General features: G+C 49.7%; 1 long non-coding RNA gene across 1 annotated transcript in view; it reads right to left on the bottom strand.

Moving 5' to 3' along the window:
- Positions 1-16945, bottom strand: part of LOC140465098 (uncharacterized) — a 74348-nt gene extending 57403 nt beyond the window's left edge. The window contains exon 1 of the long non-coding RNA XR_011955101.1: positions 16890-16945. This is a non-coding gene — a long non-coding RNA (uncharacterized lncRNA). The remainder of the gene's footprint in view (positions 1-16889) is intronic.
- Positions 16946-20908: the final 3963 nt, after the last annotated feature.

Raw genomic sequence — 20908 nt, 5'->3', positions numbered from 1 at the left:
ATCGCTCAATCATTGCTGTGGTCTGCACAGCTCCCTGTTCTGGACAGATATCTCTTCCGGGTTTATAGATCAATGCACTGCTCTGGTCTACACGGCTCCCCGTGCTGGATTGATATCTATTCCGGGTTTATACATCAATGCACTGCTGTGGTCTGCACAGCTCCCCGTCCTGGACAGATATCTAGTCCTTGTTAATACATCAATGCACTGCTATGTTCTGCACAGCTCTCCGCCCTATACAGATATCTAGTCCGTGTTTATAGATCAATGCACTGCTGTGGACTGCACAGCTCACCGTCCTGGACAGTTATCTCGTCTGGGTTTGTAGACCAATGCACTGCTGTGGTCTGCACAGCTCCCCGTCCTGGACAGATATTTATTCTCGGTTTATAGTTCAATGCACTGCTGTGGTCTACACAGCTCCCCGTCCTGGACAGATATCTAGTCCGGGATTATAGATCAATGTACTGCTGTGGTCTGCATAGCTCCCCGTACTGGACAGATAACTCGTCTGGGTCTATAGATCAATGCACTGCTGTGGTCTGCACAGTTCCCCGTGCTGGACAGATATCTCTTCCGAGTTTATAGATCAATGCACTGCTCTGGTCTACACAGCTCCCCGTGCTGGACAGATATCTATTCCGGGTTTATCCATCAATGCACTGCTGTGGTCTACACAGCTCCCAGTGCTGGACAGATATTTGGTCTGGGTTTATCGCTCAATCATTGCTGTGGTCTGCACAGCTCCCCATTCTGGACAGATATCTCTTCCGGGTTTATAGATCAATGCACTGCTCTGGTCTACACAGCTCCCCGTGCTGGATTGATATCTATTCCGGGTTTATACATCAATGCACTGCTGTGGTCTGCACAGCTCCCCGTCCTGGACAGATATCTCGTCCTTGTTAATACATCAATGCACTGCTATGTTCTGCACAGCTCTCCGCCCTATACAGATATCTAGTCCGTGTTTATAGATCAATGCACTGCTGTGGACTGCACAGCTCACCGTCCTGGACAGTTATCTCGTCTGGGTTTGTAGACCAATGCACTGCTGTTGTCTGCACAGCTCCCGGTGCTGGACAGATATCTAGTCTGGGTTTATAGAACAATGCTCTGCTGTGGTCTGCACAGCTCCCCGTAGTGGACAGATATCTAGTCCGGGTTTATAGATCAATGCACTGCTGTGGTCTGCACAGCTCCCTGTCCTGGACAGACATCGAGTCTGGGTTTATAGATCAATGCACTGCTGTGGTCTGCACAGCTCCCCGTCCTGGATAGATATTTATTCTGGGTTTATAGTTCAATGCACTGCTGTTGTCTGCACAGCTCCCGGTGCTGGACAGATATCTAGTCTGGGTTTATAGAACAATGCTCTGCTGTGGTCTCCACAGCTCCCCGTCTGGACAGATATCTCGTCTGGGTTTATAGATCAATGCACTGCTGTGGTCTGCACAACTCCCCATTCTGGACAGATATCTCGTCTGGGTTTATAGATCAATGCACTGCTGTGGTCTGCACAGCTCCCCGTCCTGGACAGATATCTAGTCCGGGATTATAGATCAATGTACTGCTGTGGTCGGCATAGCTCCCCGTACTGGACAGATAACTCATCTGGGTCTATAGATCAATGCACTGCTGTGGTCTCCACAGCTCGCCGTCCTGGACAGGTATCCAGTCGTGGTTTATCGATGAATGCACTCCTGTCGTCTGCACAGCTCCCCGCCCTGGATAGATATCTCGTCTGGGTTTATATATCAATGCACTGCTGTGGTCTGCACAGCTCCACATGCTGGACAGATATCGAGTTCTGGTTTATAGATCAATGCACTGCTGTGGTCTGCACAGCTCCCCGTCCTGGACAGATATCTCGTCTGGGTTTATATATCAGTGCACTGCTGTGGTCTGCGCAGCTCCCCGTCCTGGACAGATATCTAGTCTGGGTTTATAGATCAATGTACTGCTGCGGTCTTCACAGCTCCCCGTCCTGGACAGATATTTAGTCTGGGTTTATAGATCAATGCACTGCTGCGGTCTGCACAGCTCCCCGTCCTAGACAGATATCCAATCTGGATTTATTGATCAATGCACTGCTGTGTTCTGCACAGCTCTCTGCCCTAAACAGATATCTAGTCTGGGTTTATAGATCAAGCACAGCTGTGGTCTGCACAGCTCCCCGTCCTGGACAGATATCTCGTCTGGGTTTATAGATCAATGCACTGCTGAGGGACACAGCCGTTTGTGTACAGGGAGTACAGTACAGTAGGGGGCTGAGGGACACAGCTGTGTGTATTCAGGGAGTACAGTGGGGGGCTGAGGGACAGTGCCATGTGTGTACAGGGAGTACAGTAGGGGGCTGAGGACACAGCCATGTGTGTACAGGGAGTACAGTAGGGGGCTGAGGGACACAGCCGTGTGACTGATCACTACCCAACACTGCAATCTCCTCCTCCCTGACTGATCCCTACCCAACACAGCACTCACCCCCTCCCTGACTGATCCCTACCCAACACTGCAATCTCCCCCTCCCAAGGCAAAAAAGAATAACTAGAGAGAAAATAGGACCCTTCAAGGACCAAAGTGGACATGTGTGTGCAGAATCGCAGGAGTTATTTCTCCTCTGTGTTGACCTTGGGGAAGGACATGAAGGCTTGGGAACTTGGGAAAGTTAGTGATGATCTCTTGGGGTCAGACCATATCACAGGAGAGGATGTGTTGAATGCATTAGAATGTATGAAGGTGGATAAATCTCCTGGATCTGACCAAACATATCCAACGGCACCTCAAGAGGCGAGGGAAGTACTTGTGGGGTCCCTGCTGATCTTTTTGCCTCACCGTTAGCCACGGAAGCCTGAAAGAGAGCATATGTTGCGCCCTTATTCAAGAAGGGCTGCAAAGATAAACCTGGGAACGATCGATCAGTAAACATAAGATCCGTGGTAAGTAAGTTACTTGAGAAGATGCTGAGAGATTAGATAGACATGCATTTGGAAATACATTTGATTGGGAGTAGTCAGCAAAGCCTTGTGCATGGGAGACCATGCCTCACAAATTTGTCAGCGTTCTTTTTTGAAGCGATCAGGAAGTTTGACGAGGGCAGGCCAGTACATGTAGACTCTACAGATTTCAAGAAGGCATTTGATAAGATTCCACATGGTACCTTGCTCTGGAAGGTTAGATCGCATGGAATCCAGGGGGCGTTGGCAAGCTGAGTACACAATTGGCTTGATGGTAGGAAGCAGAGGGTAACAGTCAGACGGGAGGCCTGTGACTAGTGGTGTGCCTCAGCGGTCATAGAATCATAGAATCCCTCCTCTGTGGAATGTGTACTCTACATTTACCCCTGACTAATGCAACTTACTTACACATCCATGAACATTCTCGGCAATTGAGCATTGCCAATTTACTTGACCTGCAGATCTTTGGACTGTGGGAGGAAACTGGTGCACCCAGCGGAAACCCACGCAGACATGGTGAGAACGTACAAACTCAGTTGGTGTGGCATGGTGGCACAGTGGTTGGCACTGCTGCCTCACCGCGCCAGGGACCCGGGTTCGACCCCAGCCTCGGGTGACTGTGTGGAGTTTGCACATTCTCCCTGTGTCTGCGTGGGTTTCCTTTGGGTGGTCCCGTTTCCTCCCCATTCCAAAAATGCGCAGGTCAGATGGATTGACCAGGCTAAATTGTCCATATTGCTAGGTGCATTCGTTAAGGGTAAATGTTGGGTCGGGAGAATGGCTCTGGGTGGGTTACTCTTCAGCAGGTTGGTGTGGTTTGTTGGGCCAAATGGCCTGTTTCCATACTGTACGCAATCTAACCCGAACAGGATCTAACCACACAGAGCATCCTGTGAGGTTGGAATTGAACCCAGATCGACAGTGCTGTAAGGCAGCAGTGCTAACCACTGATCCATTGTGCCACTGAGCTTGTCAGTGCTAGGCCCATTACTGTTTGTTATCTATATCAATGATTTGGATGAGGATGTTTAAGGCATGATTAGAAAGTTTTCAGATTATACTAATGTAAGTGAGGAAAGTTCTCAGCAATTGCAACATGGCCTTGATCAGCTGGGGAATTGGGCTGAGAAACGGCAAATGGAGTTTAAAATAGACAAGTGTGAGATCTAGCATTTTGGAAAGTCACATCAAGACAGGGGTTTCATGGTAGGGCCTGAAGGAGTGTGGTGGAACAGAGGGACCTTGGATTCCAGGAGCACGGCTCTCTGAACTCAGGGAGACAGGGCAGTGAAGAAGGCTTTTGGCACACTGGGCACTTCATCAGTCAGGGCATGGAATATCGAAGTTGGTCAGTTCTGTTGTAGTTGTGCAGGATATTGGTGAGGCCGCACTTGGAGTATTGTGTTCAGTTTTGCCCACATTGCTATCGAGTGGATGTTATTGAACTGGAAAAAGAGCAGAAGAAACTTACAAGGATGTTGCCAGAACTCAACTAGACAGATATAGAGAGAGGTTGGACAAGCAAGGACATTTTATTTCATGTGTAGGAGACTGAGGCGTGTCCTTATAGAGGTGTATAAGATCATGGGAGGCATGGATAGGGTGAATACACTCAGTCTTTATCCAAGGCTTGGGGAATCAAGGATGAAAGGGCATCGTTTTAAGGTGAAAGAGGAAGATTAAAAGGGAACCTGAGGGACAATGCTTTTACCCAGAGGGTGGTACACATACGGAATGAACTACCAGTGCAAGTGGTCGAGGAGGATAAATTTAAGAACATTTAAAATGCACTTGGACAAATACATGGAGAGGAAAGTATTGGAAGGATATGGGCCAAGTGCAGGGAAACGGGGTTAGTGTGGATGGACCAGTTTGGGCCAAAGAGCCTGTCTCCATGCTGTAGAATTCTATGAACATACCTAAGTGTCCCATCATCCAGAAGCGGCCAAAGCAACATGAACACGAGCTGGTACAAATGTGAAACAGTCCTGTAGAATTTGGCAGGAAGCCAGCCTGGCCTTGCAGTGAAGGATTCCTGGTACAGGAGCTGTGGTGAGATGCCCATAGAGAAGCTGGGGAAGGAAGCTGGAAAGCTCACTCCACTGCCGATAGCCTAGAGGACCCCCGGCTGGGATAAGACATCTGGGATCCGGTCACCCCAGGGAAACCTACAGGCTGTGACAGAGCTAGGTCTCTGACACATTGAGCAGGACAGAACGTTGCAGGAAAATCTCACCCACATGGGACTACTCCAGTTCCAATTGGGAAGAGCCCAATCCAGTGAAAGGAGGGTCTCTGGGGATGGGGAGGCAGCCTCAGGTTACATTGACAATCTGGAAGGACAGTGTATGAGCTCCAAGCAGCTGCATGGGTCCTGTACACCTACAACACGGAACAACACACATCAGGCCCTAGTAGGGGGTGTCAGGAGCAAATACATTCCCTAGGGAACTAGGACCCCTCCCAGAATGGGATAATGTGTGCCTTTGGGGTTCTACCTCCCCAGGGAGATAACGACAGGCCCCACACTGACACATCCACACCCGCTCACAGATGGGGACTCCCACTGCCTGTCTCCCAGGTAACTGCAACTTTTGCCCCCAGCCCTGACCCACAACCGAACTCAGAGTCCATGAATCCTGTGGTTACCCAGTGTAAAGCAGCTTATGGTCTCACTCCGTACACAACAGCCATTCCAGGCACCCAGCTGGTGGGCAGCACCAAAAAGATCCCGTCTCTGTCACAGATACTGACTGACAGTCTGTCATACACAGAGTGGACGCTGAGGAGCAAACCAAATGAATCGCCATGTGCCTTAGTCCAGCAGGCCATTCAGCCCTCCCTGAGGGCCAACAGCTAGGGAGGGGTATCCATGATGAGATGAAGACAGTGATCCTCACTGCTCGAGGGCAGGATAAGGCATATCCTGCAGAGGCGCTACATAACTGCAGAACAACAACCAGGGGAATGCTCCCCCCTCCCCCCTGTCAACTTCACCCAGAGACTCTAGTTCCAATTTGTCTGGATTTTTGGGGATATGACCTGCACCTCTCTTAGCGATGAGAAACTGGGCCCGACCCTTTGTCTCCCATGTCTCAGAAAGGAGGAGGGACACCTGGGATTCGACCCAAAATCGTGCCCGTAATGAGGCTTGGGCTCTCTGCTAATTAATTGCTGAATATGAAATAGACTTTAGGGATTTCCACATTGTGTTACAGGAGCTCAGGGATCAGAAGCGATTGTTAGGGTTTCCCCGAGAATGGGTGCATGGTAGTAGGATACCAAGATCCCTGCCTGGACTCGGGGTCATTTTCAGACAGTAATATCCCAGGAAGTCCACCAGGGAGGATTCCTCAGAAACAAAATTAAAAACAGGCTGTGACCAGGAGGGAAGGCTCCTCCTCCAGCTTGTCCCACACATACGAGGCTCTCGCAATGGACTGGGCATTAAACTCACAGGGAATTCCTTGTTCACGAACATTTATCACAACCTGACACTAATCATAATGAATGTATCAGGGATACAGTAATCACATTGGTGTCCTTCCCCATTAAAATAATCATGTTCCCAACTGACCCACAGGATAATGGGACAAAGGACAGGGAAAATTGAGGGAAAACACAGAACACAGAAAAGTAATTAACAGACAAAAGAAAAGGGAACTCCTTAATGATTTAGCCACAGTATACGAGTCCACCCCCAGGGCAGGAGTGTTACAGGTCAGTACACCTGACTTGGCTAATTTGGAGAATAAACTCAGGATCCTGACCCAACAACTCTCTAATGAGCCTGAGAAAGACTGAATACAGAAAACCCAGAGGAGACCATGGGACAATTCGTGGAAAATCAGGCTAACCATCACTTAGTGACCAAACTGGAGGGTCAGGCCAACACGATTAACCAGATCATCCACGGCCCAATCAGAGATTATGGTGAGCAGTAAAACCACACCCTGTGCAGTAACGGGATGATGGAACAGCTGAGGGAGGAGCTCAGGCAGGCCAGCCAAGGGAAAGTCCCATCCCGGGTTAGTGACAAACAGAATAAATATTTGTTCCAGGAGAACACCCACACCAAGTTCTCTCACTGTCAGTGACAGCAGCTCATCAAGGGCTGGGTTAATAACAGCTGTAAGGACACTCTCGGTGGAACACCTGGGCTTGGTATGAGAGATTCTATTTAACCCAATTGACCAAAGGTAGGATGAAGTCCAAATTATCGGAGTTGTATAAAAAAGATATTTGGATGGGCTATCATGATTACCTCCCACTTACTGTAGAGATAGAGGGAACATTGACAGGGACCATACTTACGTAAATGGGAAGGAACAGGTCATACCATGACATTCCCATAGCCTGTTATCCAAGAATTCGGCTCCTCTCACATTGGCTGTGGTCCTAACCGCACTCACCTTGATATATCTCGGGATACCGGTGGTTAGGATTGCAGGCTGTAACAGATGGGTACGATCATGGTGAATAATGCTTGGACACACCCCCAGGGGCTGGAAGGTAGATGGAACTCCCCGGGTGATCACCTTAGTTTCATTCATTTGCAGTGTTTGAGTGTTCCTGGCTGGGCCCAGTATTGATTGCCTGTCTGAAGTTGCCATTACGACAGATTGGCCATATTAAATTGCCCATTTTGTCAAGGGATATTCGGGCTAGCTGGAATAGCCATAGGAAATGCAGGGTTTCAGGGATATTTTGGGGGGAGTGGGTCTGAGTTGGATTCGCTTCAGAGGGTCATTGTGGACTCAATGGGCCGAACGGTCTGATTCTGTTCTCTCAAGATTTTATGATATCACTTATCAGCTCTAAGACTTAGGGTGTAGGTTTGCTCGGTGATAGGTTTGATATCCAGACGTTTCGTTACCTGGCGGGGTAGCATCATCAGTGGCAACCTTCAAGTGAAGCTATAAGACCATCGGTTTGGAAAACGTACATAATGGCTTTTGCACAGACAGCTGGCTACTCTGACAACAAGCATAACCAGCTTTTAAAATTAGGTTTGTAATTTATTGCATAAGCTTCTTTTCTTTCCTTTCAAGTGGATGAGTTGGGGGAGATGTCACAAACTCCTGGTTAAAACACAGAGAGACAGCCAAGGTGTATTGGCCAAGGAAATCTCCCAAATCACAAAACCCGCACACCAGGCACAGCGCAAACACTGCATAATGTAAAAGGTAACAGTTATTCTGGACAGACGTATCTACCAAACAAATGAGGACCCAGACAGGAAGGCACCGGCTCCTGCTACACAAAGAAACTAACAGCAACAAGCCATCCCAATGATTGGCAATGCTTCAAACTATTAACAGATTCTCCTAATTGGCCGGAACGATAGAAAGTTCCGGAAAACCATCTAGAAATGAACAAAAACAGGGTTTATCTGCAGACTGATTGCCTGAATCTCTGAAGACCTTCTGAGGAGACCAGCATGGCAAGAGACAGAGACCATCTGACCATCCAGAGAGAGAGAGGGCAAGAGAAAACAGTTTCACAGACCCAGAGGCAGAACCAGAGAGAGAGGGAGAGAGAGAGAGACAGGCTGAAGCAAACCCCAGGGGCATGGGAGAGAGGGAATGTGAAAATCAATTGAGAGAGAGAGTTGGAACCAACTGGAATAACAAGTGTCACCCCTTCAGTCTGTCCATGGTTTAACTCGTTAGTCTTAGTCTGACTTCCCCTTCTCTCCCTCTCTCTGTCCCCTCTCTCTCTGTCCTTCTGTCTGTCTGTCTGTCTCTCTCTCTCACATACACACTCTTTCTCTCACTCTCTCCCTCTCCTTGTCTCTCTCTGCCTATCTTTCTCCGATCCCCTTCTCCATCCCCACTCTCTCCATCTCTATGTCTCTTTTTCTCACTCTCCCTTTCTGTTTTTCGCTATTTCAGACCTAAAAGATCTCATCCAATTTTGTACCCCCTCAAAAATACTATGCCCCTCATTTTCACTGTCCTCCCAAATTTATCCCCTTTCCCAAATGCCTTCCCTCCCAAATAATTGCCTCACCAACTGTGCCCCCCCCCCCTCAAATATTTTGCTGTCCCCCCAACATTGCTGTGAGCCCCACTCCCTGGGGCAGAGGGAGTTGAGTGGAAAAGTGCGGAGCTGGAAAAGCCAAGCAGGTCAGGCCAGAACCATCGACTCTCCTGGCTGACCCGCTGGGCTTCCCCAGCTCCTCACTTTGTAACTCTGACTTTCCAGCATCTGCAGTCCTCACTTTCTCACACAGGTAAATGAGTTTGGGTTGACTGACTGGCCTGTGGCTGTTTTAATGCACAGCAAGATCCCAGTCCCAGAATTATAGAAGGCTTGTATCACAGATGGAGTCCTTTCTGCCCATTCCCCCCTCCCCCATTAAATGATCTTGGTCCTGTTCAGGATCCTCAGGATTGTCCCCTGAATGGCCTCACTGACTATCCTTTCTGTGGAAACCTCTTCTCCGTGTTATGGTTCTGTTCACCGAGTTGGGAATTTGTGTTACAGACGTTTCATCCCCTGTCTAGGTGACATCCTCAGTGTTTGGGAGCCTCCTGTGAAGCGCTTCTGTGATGTTTCCTCTGACATGTATAGTGGCCTGTCTCTGCTGCTTCCGGTTGTCAGTTCCAGCTGTCCGCTGCAGTAGCCGGTATATTGGGTCCAGGTCGATGTGACAGGGGACGAAACGTCTGTAACATAAATTCCTAGCTCGGCGAACAGAACCACAACAATGAGCACCCGAGCTACAAATCTTCTCCCAAACTTTGAACACCTCTTCTCCATCCTGTCTCAGACTTTGTGTCTCATGCTGTCCCTCCCTCAATCTCTCTCTCTCTCTCACAGCAGCCCCTCCTTTCTCCACCAACCCCAAAACCCCATCAAACAGTCCCCCATCTCTGGCTGTCCCACTCCCCCCTTGTCTCCCAATCTCCCCCTTCCCATGTAGACCCACAGCTCCTGGGCTGGAGGACATGGTGCAGAGACTAACACACCTTTTGACTGACTGCTGTCATGCACAGAAAGATCCCACTCTGCAACCATTCCCCAGCTGCACACACTGTCGCTCTCCCTTCATATGTGTCCTTCTTCCTCTCCCTGTTTCTCACTCCCCATCTCTCTCTCTCCTCAATTTCTCCATCCCCACTCTCTCCATCTCTCTCTTTCTCTTTTTGTCACCCTTCCCTTCTCTTTTTCTTCATTTCAGACTCAATGAGAAAAGTCCTTTTATGTCCCTTACACTAACCCCCTCCCCACAGTCGAGGTAACATTCGGGAGAGACCAGGAAAAGGTTGATCCCCTGCATTAACTGTACAACATCCAGCGAGACAGAGACAAACTCTTCCCAATGTCCCTTTCCCAGTTACTGGGACAGGGGTCTAGGGAGACAGAGGGAGAGAAACGACAAGAGAGAAAGAGAGATGGGTAGACAGACAGTGAGAGGGAGGGAGAGAACACGAGAAAGACAGGCAGGCAGAGGGTGGGAGAGAAAGTGAGAAGAACTGAAAAAGAGCAGGAGAGAGGCAGAGAGAGAAAAGGAGAGAGAGATAGTAAAACCCTAGGAAGAGAAATACAATGTCAGACAGATTTGAGGGGGAAAAGGGGAGGCAAAGACAGGGAGTGAAGTTCAAATAGACAGCAAGAGAGAAATCCCAGGGAGAGATATAGGACAGAGAGAGAGAGAGAGAGAGAGAGGGGGGAGTTGCAGCAGCAGCATAGAGCTGAGAGAGTTGAGGGGTGGGGGTGGGGGGGGCTGCTGTGATGCAATGAGAATGATTTAGAGACAAGAAAGGCAAGATCCCCCAGAGCTGAGAGAAAGATGCAGAGAGAGATGAGCAAGGTGTTGGTTTTGGGGAAGATTGAATGATTAAACATTCCTGAAAAACATGATGGGGTGACAATGGGGCAGAGTGTTGGAGGAAGGGAATCTGCAGGGAAATGTCAACAGGGCAGAGATATGAAGGATGTTGTGAGATAGGGAGTGAAGGAAAAATGTGGGAGAGACAGCTGGGTACACAGAAATATACATAAGAGCTCTCATGGGAGTGGGAAGCAGTGAGATCGGTGGGATCAGACTTTGCAGCTGCCCCCTCTCTAGGATTTTGCACCTTTGTGTCTCCTTTGTGTCACAGACACACACAGACACACACACAGACACACACACACACACACACACACACACACACACTCTCACAGACACTCACTCTCCCAAACACACACTCTCAAACATATACACACACATTCCTCTCTCTCTCACACACACATTCCTCTCACACACATACATACAAACACACACTCTCTTTCAAACACACTCTGACTTCCTCAAACACACACACACATTCCTCTCTCACACACACACACGCACACAAACACACACTCAGACAGACACATACATAAACACATAATCCCTCTCTCACACACACAGACACACAGAGATACACACACATGCACTCTCTCTCTCACACACAGACAGACACTCGCTCTCTGTCTCTCTCTCACACACAGAGATACACACACACAACCACGATTACTGTACAAACATGGAGGAAGGTTCGATGGAGAGATTACTTCTCCTAGGACTAAACCCTGATCTCGCATGATGACTGCTGTAGGGAGACAGACAGCAACTGCAAATGACTTGTTGGATCTTCCTGTGCACCACGTCTTGCATCGACAGCGTTGGTCTGTTTGGGTGCCTGCTTTTCTAGAGAGTCTCCAAGCTACAAGTGACCATACATTGACAACAGTTTTCCTCCAATCCATGTTTAAGACACATGGTGATGTTATCTTTCAATGTTTGTTCAAAAAGATCTGAATCTTCTAAAATGGACGTGGCCTCCATCCCAAATTGCGACACCAGTGTGCCTTGCGGACCCTGAGGGAATGATCAGGGAAGTGTATCTGTACCTTCCTACATTCTGCACCTTGTACCACCAGACAGTGCTCCCTCATACCTCAGAAAGCACCACTCTATTGTGTATACCCACAATGCCCCTCATACAGTACCTCCACAAAATATTCACACCCTTAACACCTCAGAACACAGCCCAGCCCAACTCTCAGACTGCATTTATCCACAAACCCCTTCAGATTGTAAGGACCGACATCCACCGCAGTCCAAGATTGGAGCCCTGATCCTCAGAACATTATTGGGTCTCTTGATTAATCATTGAATTCCTACAGTGTAAAATCAGGCCATTCGGCCCATCAGGTCCACATCGGCCGTCTGAAAAGCATCCCACCTACACTCACACTCTCTATTCTATCCCTGTAATGTTGCATTTCCCATGGCCACCCCACCTAACCAGCACATATTTGGATTGTGGGTAGAAACCGGAACACCCAGAGGAAACCCACAGATACAGGGAGAATGTGTAAACTCCACACAGACAGTGGCTGGGAGCTAGAATCAAAGTTGCATCCTTGGTGCTGTGAGGAAGCAGTGCTAACCACTGCGGCACCGTGCTGTTCTCTCTCCCTGGATGTCATGTCATCTAACCTTTTACTAACCAGTCTCCCATGTGAAACTTTCTCATCTATCTTCTCAGTCAACCCTTCAAAACCTCTATCAAGTTGGATAAACCATTTCCACAAGCCATGCTGACCATCCCTAATCAATTCTTGCTTTTCCAAATCCATGTAAGTTGTCTCTCAGAATGCCCTCCAACAGCTTACCCCCCACTGCCATCAGGCTCACAGCTCCATAGTTCAATGGCTGTTCCTTGCAGCCTTACTTCAATAATGGCCCATCATTAATCACCCTCCAGTCTTCAGGCACCTCACCCGTTGCCACTGATCGGTCCATCTGACAAGGCCATCTCCATCCTTCTGTAATCTAAGGCTATCCTCCTCAGTATTTATCACCCAACCAATCTTCATATCATTCATGAACCCAATGATTAACCCTCCACCATTCAAATCTAAACCTTTTCTATCAACCACATCAGCAAGACCCCAACAGTGAGACATGAGCAGACAGAGATTTCTAATTGGGCCATCACTGTCTGCTTCCTGCCACTCAGCATTCTGCACCAAATTCCTTGGATCTTGAGGTTTTATGTTCACTATAGTTTCCAGTATGGATCCTGATAAAAAGCCTTACTGACCTCCAAGCAGGCGACAGGAAAGTGTTGCACCTTTTTACACACCTGGTCACCTCCTTAAAAAGTGCAATCCCATTGGTAAGACCTGACCTCCACTTAACACAACCATTCTGACTGGTCTTCATGAACTCCAGTCTCTTTAAATGCTGATTAATTCTATCTCCCAAAATTGCTTCCAACAGACGTCCCACCCACGGTATTAGCCTGACTGGCCTGTAGCTGCCTGGTATATCCCATGCTCCTTCTTGAATAACAGTACCACATGGTCAGTCCGACGACACCTCTCTTGTGGCCAGAGGGGATTTGAAAATGTTTGCAAGTGTACCTGCTACTTCCTCCATCACCTCATTCGGTAAACTGAGATACATTTCCACCGTCTTTGGAGATTTATTGGGTTGTAAGAAGACCAGACCACTCAGAACCATCTCTCTCTATATATATGCTCATTCATTTAATTGTATCACAGAGCATCTTCACGATTTCATACCAACCCTGTCCCAATGAGCATTGACAAAATGAATCCATTCACTGTAGCCTCTGGGTCCATGCACAAATTCTCACTGTGTTTCTGTCATTATCAATTCACCCTTAATGTCACTGTAAGGTCCATTCAGAATTCTATTTCCCCTCTTAGCATTCCTTTCTCCCAGGCAATTAGCCTGTGATACGATTTGGAGGAGTGTGGGATGTCAGTCTGGATGTGGATTAGCATTGGGAAACTCAGAAATAAGGAACACACGACTGTGATGAGTGTGGGACAGTGGGATTCATTTGGGATGAGCACACAGAAGCTGAGGAATAAACCTCAGCCCTGCAGCATGAAAATATCCCTTTGAGCTGGCAGGTCAATCACACGAAACAGAAACTCCAACACTGGGAAAAGAGGGTGGTAACCAAATGAAGACGGTCTGTTTGAACACAGTCTCTGGAATCTGAACGTGGGAATCATTGCTGAGCAGGGTATGTAGGAAGCAGAGGCAGAAATATACTGAACAATTTCAGATATTCCTCTTAGGCCACAAGCTATGGGAGCAGAAATTAGGCCATTCAGCCCATCTGATAGTGTGGCACTCAATCAGTCCTGACTCTCTTACAATGCAGGTATCCCCCAGACTGATGCGCTGACAGTGCAGCACTCCCTCAGTAATGATCCTCTGACAGTGTAGCACTCCCTCAGTAATGATCCTCTGTCAGTGTAGCGCTCCCTCAGTAATGATCCTCTGTCAGTGCAGCGCTCCCTCAGTAATGACCTTCTCACAGTGCAGCACTGCCCCCAGATTGACCCTCTGACATTGCAGCTATTCCCCATTACTGACCCCCTGATAGCGCAGCACTCCTGCAGTAGTATCCTCTGACAGTGCAGCACTCCCTCAGTACTGACCCTCTGACAGTGCAGCACTCCCTCAGTACTGACCCTCTGACAGTGCAGCACTCCCTTGGTATTGGCCCTCTGACAGTGAGACTCCCCTCAGTACTGTTCCTATGACACTGCGGCACTCCCTCTGTACTGACCCTCTGTACTGACAGTGAAGCATTGCACGTACACTGACCCTCCCACAGTGTGGCGCACCTTCATACTGACTTTAAGACAGGCGCATCCTCTGATCATTCAATACTCCCTCAGAACTGACCCTCTGACACTGCAACAGCCCCTTGGCCCCTGACGGTGCTGCAATCCCTCAGTACTGACACTCTGACAGTGCTGCAATCCCTCAGCACTGGTCCTTTGACACTGCAGCACACCCTCAGAAATGAAATTCTGACACAATAGCATTCCCTCAGCACTGACATTTCTACAGTGCAGCACTCCCTCGGTACTGACCCTCCGATAACGTGGCATTTTCTCAGTACTGACCCTCCGACAGAGCAGAACTCCCTCAGTACTGACATTCTGATAGTGCGGCACTGCCTCAGTCCTGCACTTCTGATAGTCCAGCACTCCCTCAGTCCTGACCCTCTGTAACAACACTCCCACAGAACTGACACACTGACTGTGTAGCGCTCCCTCAGTAATGACCCTTTGAGTGTGCATCACTCTCTCAGTACTGACCCTCTGGCAATGCAGCAATCACTCAGTACTGACTGTCCGACACATAGTGTGGTGCTCCCTCAGTACTGACCCCCTCACAGTGCGGTGATCCCTCAGTACTAATCCCCTCACAGTGCGGTGATCCCTCAGTACTGACCCCCTCACAGTGCGGTGATCCCTCAGTACTGACCCCCTCACAGCGCGGTGATCCCTCAGTACTGACCCCCTCACAGCGCGGTGATCCCTCAGTACTGACCCCCTCACAGCGCGGTGATCCCTCAGTACTGACCCCCTCACATCGCTGTGGTCCCTCAGTACTGACCCATTGACAGTGTAGCACTCCCTCAGTACTAACCCTCTGGCTCGGTCCTGCACCTCTGACAGTCCAGCAGTGCCTCAATACTGACCATCTGACAGTGTAGCACTCTCTCTGTACTGACCCTCTGACAGTGTGGCACTCTCTCTGTACTGACCCTCTGACAGTGTGGCACTCCCTCTGTGCTGACCCTCTGACAGTGTGGCACTCTCTCTGTACTGACCTCTGACAGTGTGGCACTCCCTCTGTGCTGACCCTCTGACAGTGTGGCACTCCCTCTGTGCTGACCCTCTGACAGTGTAGCACTCTCTCTGTACTGACCCTCTGACAGTGTGGCACTCCCTCTGTGCTGACCCTCTGACAGTGTAGCACTCTCTCTGTACTGACCCTCTGACAGTGTGGCACTCCCTCTGTGCTGACCCTCTGACAGTGTGGCACTCCCTCTGTACTGACCCTCTGACAGTGTAGCACTCTCTCTGTACTGACCCTCTGACAGTGTAGCACTCTCTCTGTACTGACCCTCTGACAGTGTGGCACTCCCTCTGTACTGACCCTCTGACAGTGTGGCACTCTCTCTGTACTGACCCTCTGACAGTGTGGCACTCCCTCTGTGCTGACCCTCTGACAGTATGGTGCTCCCTCTGTGCTGACCCTCTGACAGTGTGGCACTCCCTCTGTGCTGACCCTCTGACAGTATGGTGCTCCCTCTGTGCTGACCCTCTGACAGTGTGGCACTCCCTCTGTGCTGACCCTCTGACAGTATGGCGCTCCCTCTGTGCTGACCCTCTGACAGTATGGCGCTCCCTCTGTGCTGACCCTCTGACAGTATGGTGCTCCCTCAGTACTGACCCTCTGTCATTTTCAACTGACCCTGAGCTTCTTCATTACGCTGATTTGAACAGAGGTAAAGAAACAGAGTTAGTGACCATCCACCGTCACCCTGTTATAAAACTTATTTTCAAATGTGGCTTGTATGTGATTCCCACACCCTCTAATAGTTGCCTGGAAGGTGGGGGTGAGGTGTACTCTCCTGCTGCAGTCCTTGGGTGTCCCACAGTGATGTTAGGGAGGGAGCTCCAGGAGTTTGACCTGAACCATGTAAAGAGCTCTCTTACTGGAGTGTCCTTTTTAAAGTTGGGAAGTTATTATAGACCAGGAGGACCCGAGAGCTGCTGTCTTGTCAGAGAGAGAGGACTGGTGGGTCACACACCTCAGGTGAGAGGAGAGGTTGAGAAGCTGGGGCCTTCATGGTCATTTCAGACATGATAGAGATTGAACCAACAATATTGGCATCACGAACCTGTTAGCTATGGTAACTGACCCCCCCTTTGTAGCTGAGGGATTCAATCCCTTTAATAGAGTAAGCTTGAGAATTCAACACTAAAATCAATATGTACGGACGCACTAGAGACCTGAAACATCAATACAGAGATTGCTGAAGAAGCTAAACATGTCCGGCAGCATCGCTGAAGGGAGAGGGAGAAAGAGACAGAGAGAGAGTTCACCTTTCAATCCAGTGATTTCTGCGGGAAAGTTCCTTCAGAACAGACCGTTTTGAGGAAGAGTCACTTGGAGTGCGAATTGTTCCTCTCTCTCTCTTCAGCGTTGCTACCTGCTGAATTGTGCTGAATTTCCCCACCATCTGTTTACTTGAGAACATGACCTGATCCAAGTGTCACTGAGTAATTCAGTCTGTGTTCAATGCCCTGAGGCTGCTTCTGCTGAAAGTTGACAAACAGGTTTAAGGCTGTGTAAGGTATTGTATTCGGAGGGCGGGCTACATGGGAGAACAGATACAGAACACAGGCACACCGAAATGTTAGGTCTGAGCTGTTCCTTCTGAACTAACATCACAAAGTTACATTGATCAGGATTTTTGTGAAGTGCCTTTGTCAAGTGACCCTTCCTCAAAACGGTCTGTTCTGAAGGAACTTTCCCGCAGAAATCACTGGATTGAAAGGTGAACTCTCTCTCTGTCTCTTTCTCCCTCTCCCCTCAGAGATGCTGCCGGACATGCTGAGCTTCTTCAGCAATCTCTGTATTGATGTTTCGGGTCTCTAGTGCGTCCGTACAGATTGATTTTAGTGTTGAATTCTCAAGCTTGCTCTGTTCAAGGGATTGAATCCCTCTGCTACAAAGGGGGGTCAGTTACCACAGCTAACAGGTTCGTGATGCCAACATTGTTAGTTCAATCTCTAACATGTCTGAAATTACCATGAAGGCCCCAGCTTCTCAACCTCTCCCCTCACCTGAGGTGTGTGACCCACCAGTCCTCTCTCTCTGACAAGACAGCAGCTCTCGGGTCCTCCTGGTCTATAATAACTTCCCAACTTTAAAAAGGGCACTCCAGTAAGAGAGCTCTTTACATGGTTCAGGTCAAACTCCTGGAGCTCCCTCCCGAACATCACTGTGGGACACCCAAGGACTGCAGCAAGAGAGTACACCCCACCCCCACCTTCCAGGCAACTATTAGAGGGGGTGGGAATCACACACAAGCCACATTTGGAAATAAGTTTTATAACAGGGTGACGGTGGATGGTCACTAACTCTGTTTCTTTACCTCTGTTGAAATCAGCGTAATGAATAAGCTAAGGGTCGGTTGAAAATGACAATGATATCCTTTCGTAGGTTGGTGTTTATTAGAGTTTGTATCGACAGTATGAATGTTTGAGCACTTATTCAAGGGCATGCAGGTAGCTGCCAGAGGAAGTGATGGGGGCTGGGATAATTGCGACATTTAAAAGGTATCAGGATGAGTATGTGAATAGGAAGGGTTTAGAGGGATATCAGCCAAGTGCTAGCAAATGGAATGAAATGAGATGAGAATATCTGGTTGGTATGGACAACTTGGACAGGAGCGTCCATTTCCAAGCTGTGCATCTCTGTGACTCTGTGCCTCTGAATAGTCTATTGCAGAGAGTTTCAGACAGGGTTTGGTTTGTGTGTCTCTCTCATGCTTCCTCAGAATCTGCAAACCCTATGTCTCCAAATTTCCACAAGACTCTGTGAAAAAGAAAAAAAGTAGGTCAGTGCTGAGGGAGTGCTGCACTGTCGGAAGGTCAACACTGAGGGAGTGCTGCACTGTCAGATGGTCAGTACTGAGGGAGTGCTGCACTGTCAGAGGGTCAGTACTGAGGGAGTGCTGCACTGTCGGAGGGTCAGTACTGAGGGAGTGCTGCACTGTCAGAGGGTCAGTACTGAGGGAGTGCTGCACTGTCAGAGGGTTAGTACTGAGTGAGTGCATCACTATCAGAGGGTCAGTATGGAGGGAGTGCTGTATTGTCTGAGGGTCAGTGTGGAGGGAGTGCAGCATTGTCAGAGGGTCAGTGTGGAGGGAGTGTAGCATTGTCAGAGGATCAGTGTGGAGGGAGTGCAGCATTGTCAGAGGATCAGTGTGGAGGGAGTGCAGCATTGTCAGAGGGTCAGTGTGGAGGGAGTGCAGAATTGTCAGAGGGTCAGTGTGGAGGGAGTGCGGCATTGTCAGAGGATCAGTATGGAGGGAGTGCAGCATTGTCAGAGGATCAGTGTGGAGGGAGTGCAGCATTGTCAGAGGATCAGTGTGGAGGGAGTGCAGCATTGTCAGAGGGTCAGTATGGAGGGAGTGCAGCATTGTCAGAGGATCAGTGTGGAGGGAGTGCTGCATTGTCAGTGAGTCAGATGGAGGGATTGCTGTGCAGTGAGAGGGTCAGTAATGATGAAGTGCGCACTCTCTGACGGTTAGTTCTAATGGATGGCCATGCTGTCAGAGTGTCGCACTGTGAGAGGGTTACTACTGAGGGAGCACTGCACTGTGAAAGGGTTAGAAATGAGGGAGCACCGCAGTCTGAAGGGATTAGTACTGAGGGACCACCGCGATGTGAGGGTGTCAGTACTGAGGGATCATCGCACTCTGAGGGGATTAGTACTGAGGGATCACCGTGCTGTGAGGGGGTCAGTACTGAGGGAGCACCGCACTCTGAGGGGATTAGTACTGAGGGATCACCGCGCTGTGAGGGGGTCAGTACTGAGGGAGCACCACACTCTGAGGGGATTAGTACTGAGCGATCACCGTGCTGTGAGGGGGTCAGTACTGAGGGAGCACCACACTCTGAGGGGATTAGTACTGAGCAATCACCGCGCTGTGAGGGGGTCAGTACTGAGGGAGCACCACACTCTGAGGGGATTAGTACTGAGCAATCACCGCGCTGTGAGGGGGTCAGTACTGAGGGAGCACCACACTCTGAGGGGATTAGTACTGAGGGATCACCGCGCTGTTAGGGGGTCAGTACTGAGGGACCACCACACTCTGAGGGGATTAGTACAGAGGGATCACCGCGATGTGAGGGGGTCAGTACTGAGGGATCACCGCACTGTGAGGGGGTCAGTACTGAGGGATCACCGCGCTGTGAGGGGGTCAGTACTGAGGAAGCACCACACTCTGAGGGGATTAGTACTGAGCGATCACCGCGCTGTGAGGGGGGTCAGTACTGAGGGAGCACCACACTCTGAGGGGATTAGTTCTGAAGGATCACCGCGATGTGAGGGGGTCAGTACTGAGGGATCAAGGCGCTATGAGGGGGTCAGTACTGAGCGATCACCGCGCTGTGAGGGGGTTAGTACTGAGGAAGCACCACACTCTGAGGGTATTAGTACTGAGGGATCACCGCGCTGTGAGGGGGTCAGTACTGAGGGAGCACCACACTCTGAGGGGATTAGTACTGAGGGATCACTGCGCTGTGAGGGGGTCAGTACTGAGGGAGCACCACACTCTGAGGGGATTAGTTCTGAGGGATCACCGTGCTGTGAGGGGATCAGTACTGAGGGATCACCGCGATGTGAGGGGGTCAGTACTGAGGGATCACTGCACTGTGAGGGGGTCAGTACTGAGGGAGCTCCACACTATGTGTCGGACAGTCAGTACTGAGTGATTGCTGCATTGCCAGAGGGTCAGTACTGAGAGAGTGATGCACACTCAAAGGGTCATTACTGAGGGAGCCCTACACGGTCAGGGTGTAAGTTCTGAGTGAGTCTTGTTACAGAGGGTCAGTACTGAGGGAGAGCTGCACTGCCAAAGGGTCAATACTGAGGGGGTGCTGGACTATCAGAAGTGCAGGACTGAGGCAGTGCTGCACTGTCAGAGTGTCAGTACTGAGGGAGTGCTGCACTGTCAGAGGGACAGTACTGAGGGATTGCAGCGCCGTCAGGGGCGCAGGGCCAAGGAGCTGTTGCAGTGTCAGAGGGTCAGTTCTGAGGGAGTACTGCAGTGTCATAGGAAGCGTACTGAGGGAGTGCTGCACTGTCAGAGGGTCAGTACTGAGGGAGTGCTGCACTGTCAGAGGGTCTGTACTGAGGGAGTGCTGCACTGTCAGAGGGTCAGTACTGAGGGAGTGCTGCACTGGCAGAGGGTCAGTACTAAGGGAGGGCTGCACTGTCAGAGGGTCTGTACTGAGGGAGTGCTGCACTGTCAGAGGGTCAGTACTGAGGGAGTGCTGCACTGTGAGAGGGTCAGCACTGAGGGAGTGCTGCACTGTGAGAGGGTCAGTAC

This window comes from Chiloscyllium punctatum, chromosome 41 (genome assembly GCF_047496795.1).
Source record: "Chiloscyllium punctatum isolate Juve2018m chromosome 41, sChiPun1.3, whole genome shotgun sequence".
Classification (NCBI taxonomy): Eukaryota; Metazoa; Chordata; class Chondrichthyes; order Orectolobiformes; family Hemiscylliidae; genus Chiloscyllium; species Chiloscyllium punctatum.
The sequence above is the reverse complement of the archived record's forward strand: the minus strand, read 5'-3'. Positions and strand labels throughout refer to the sequence as shown.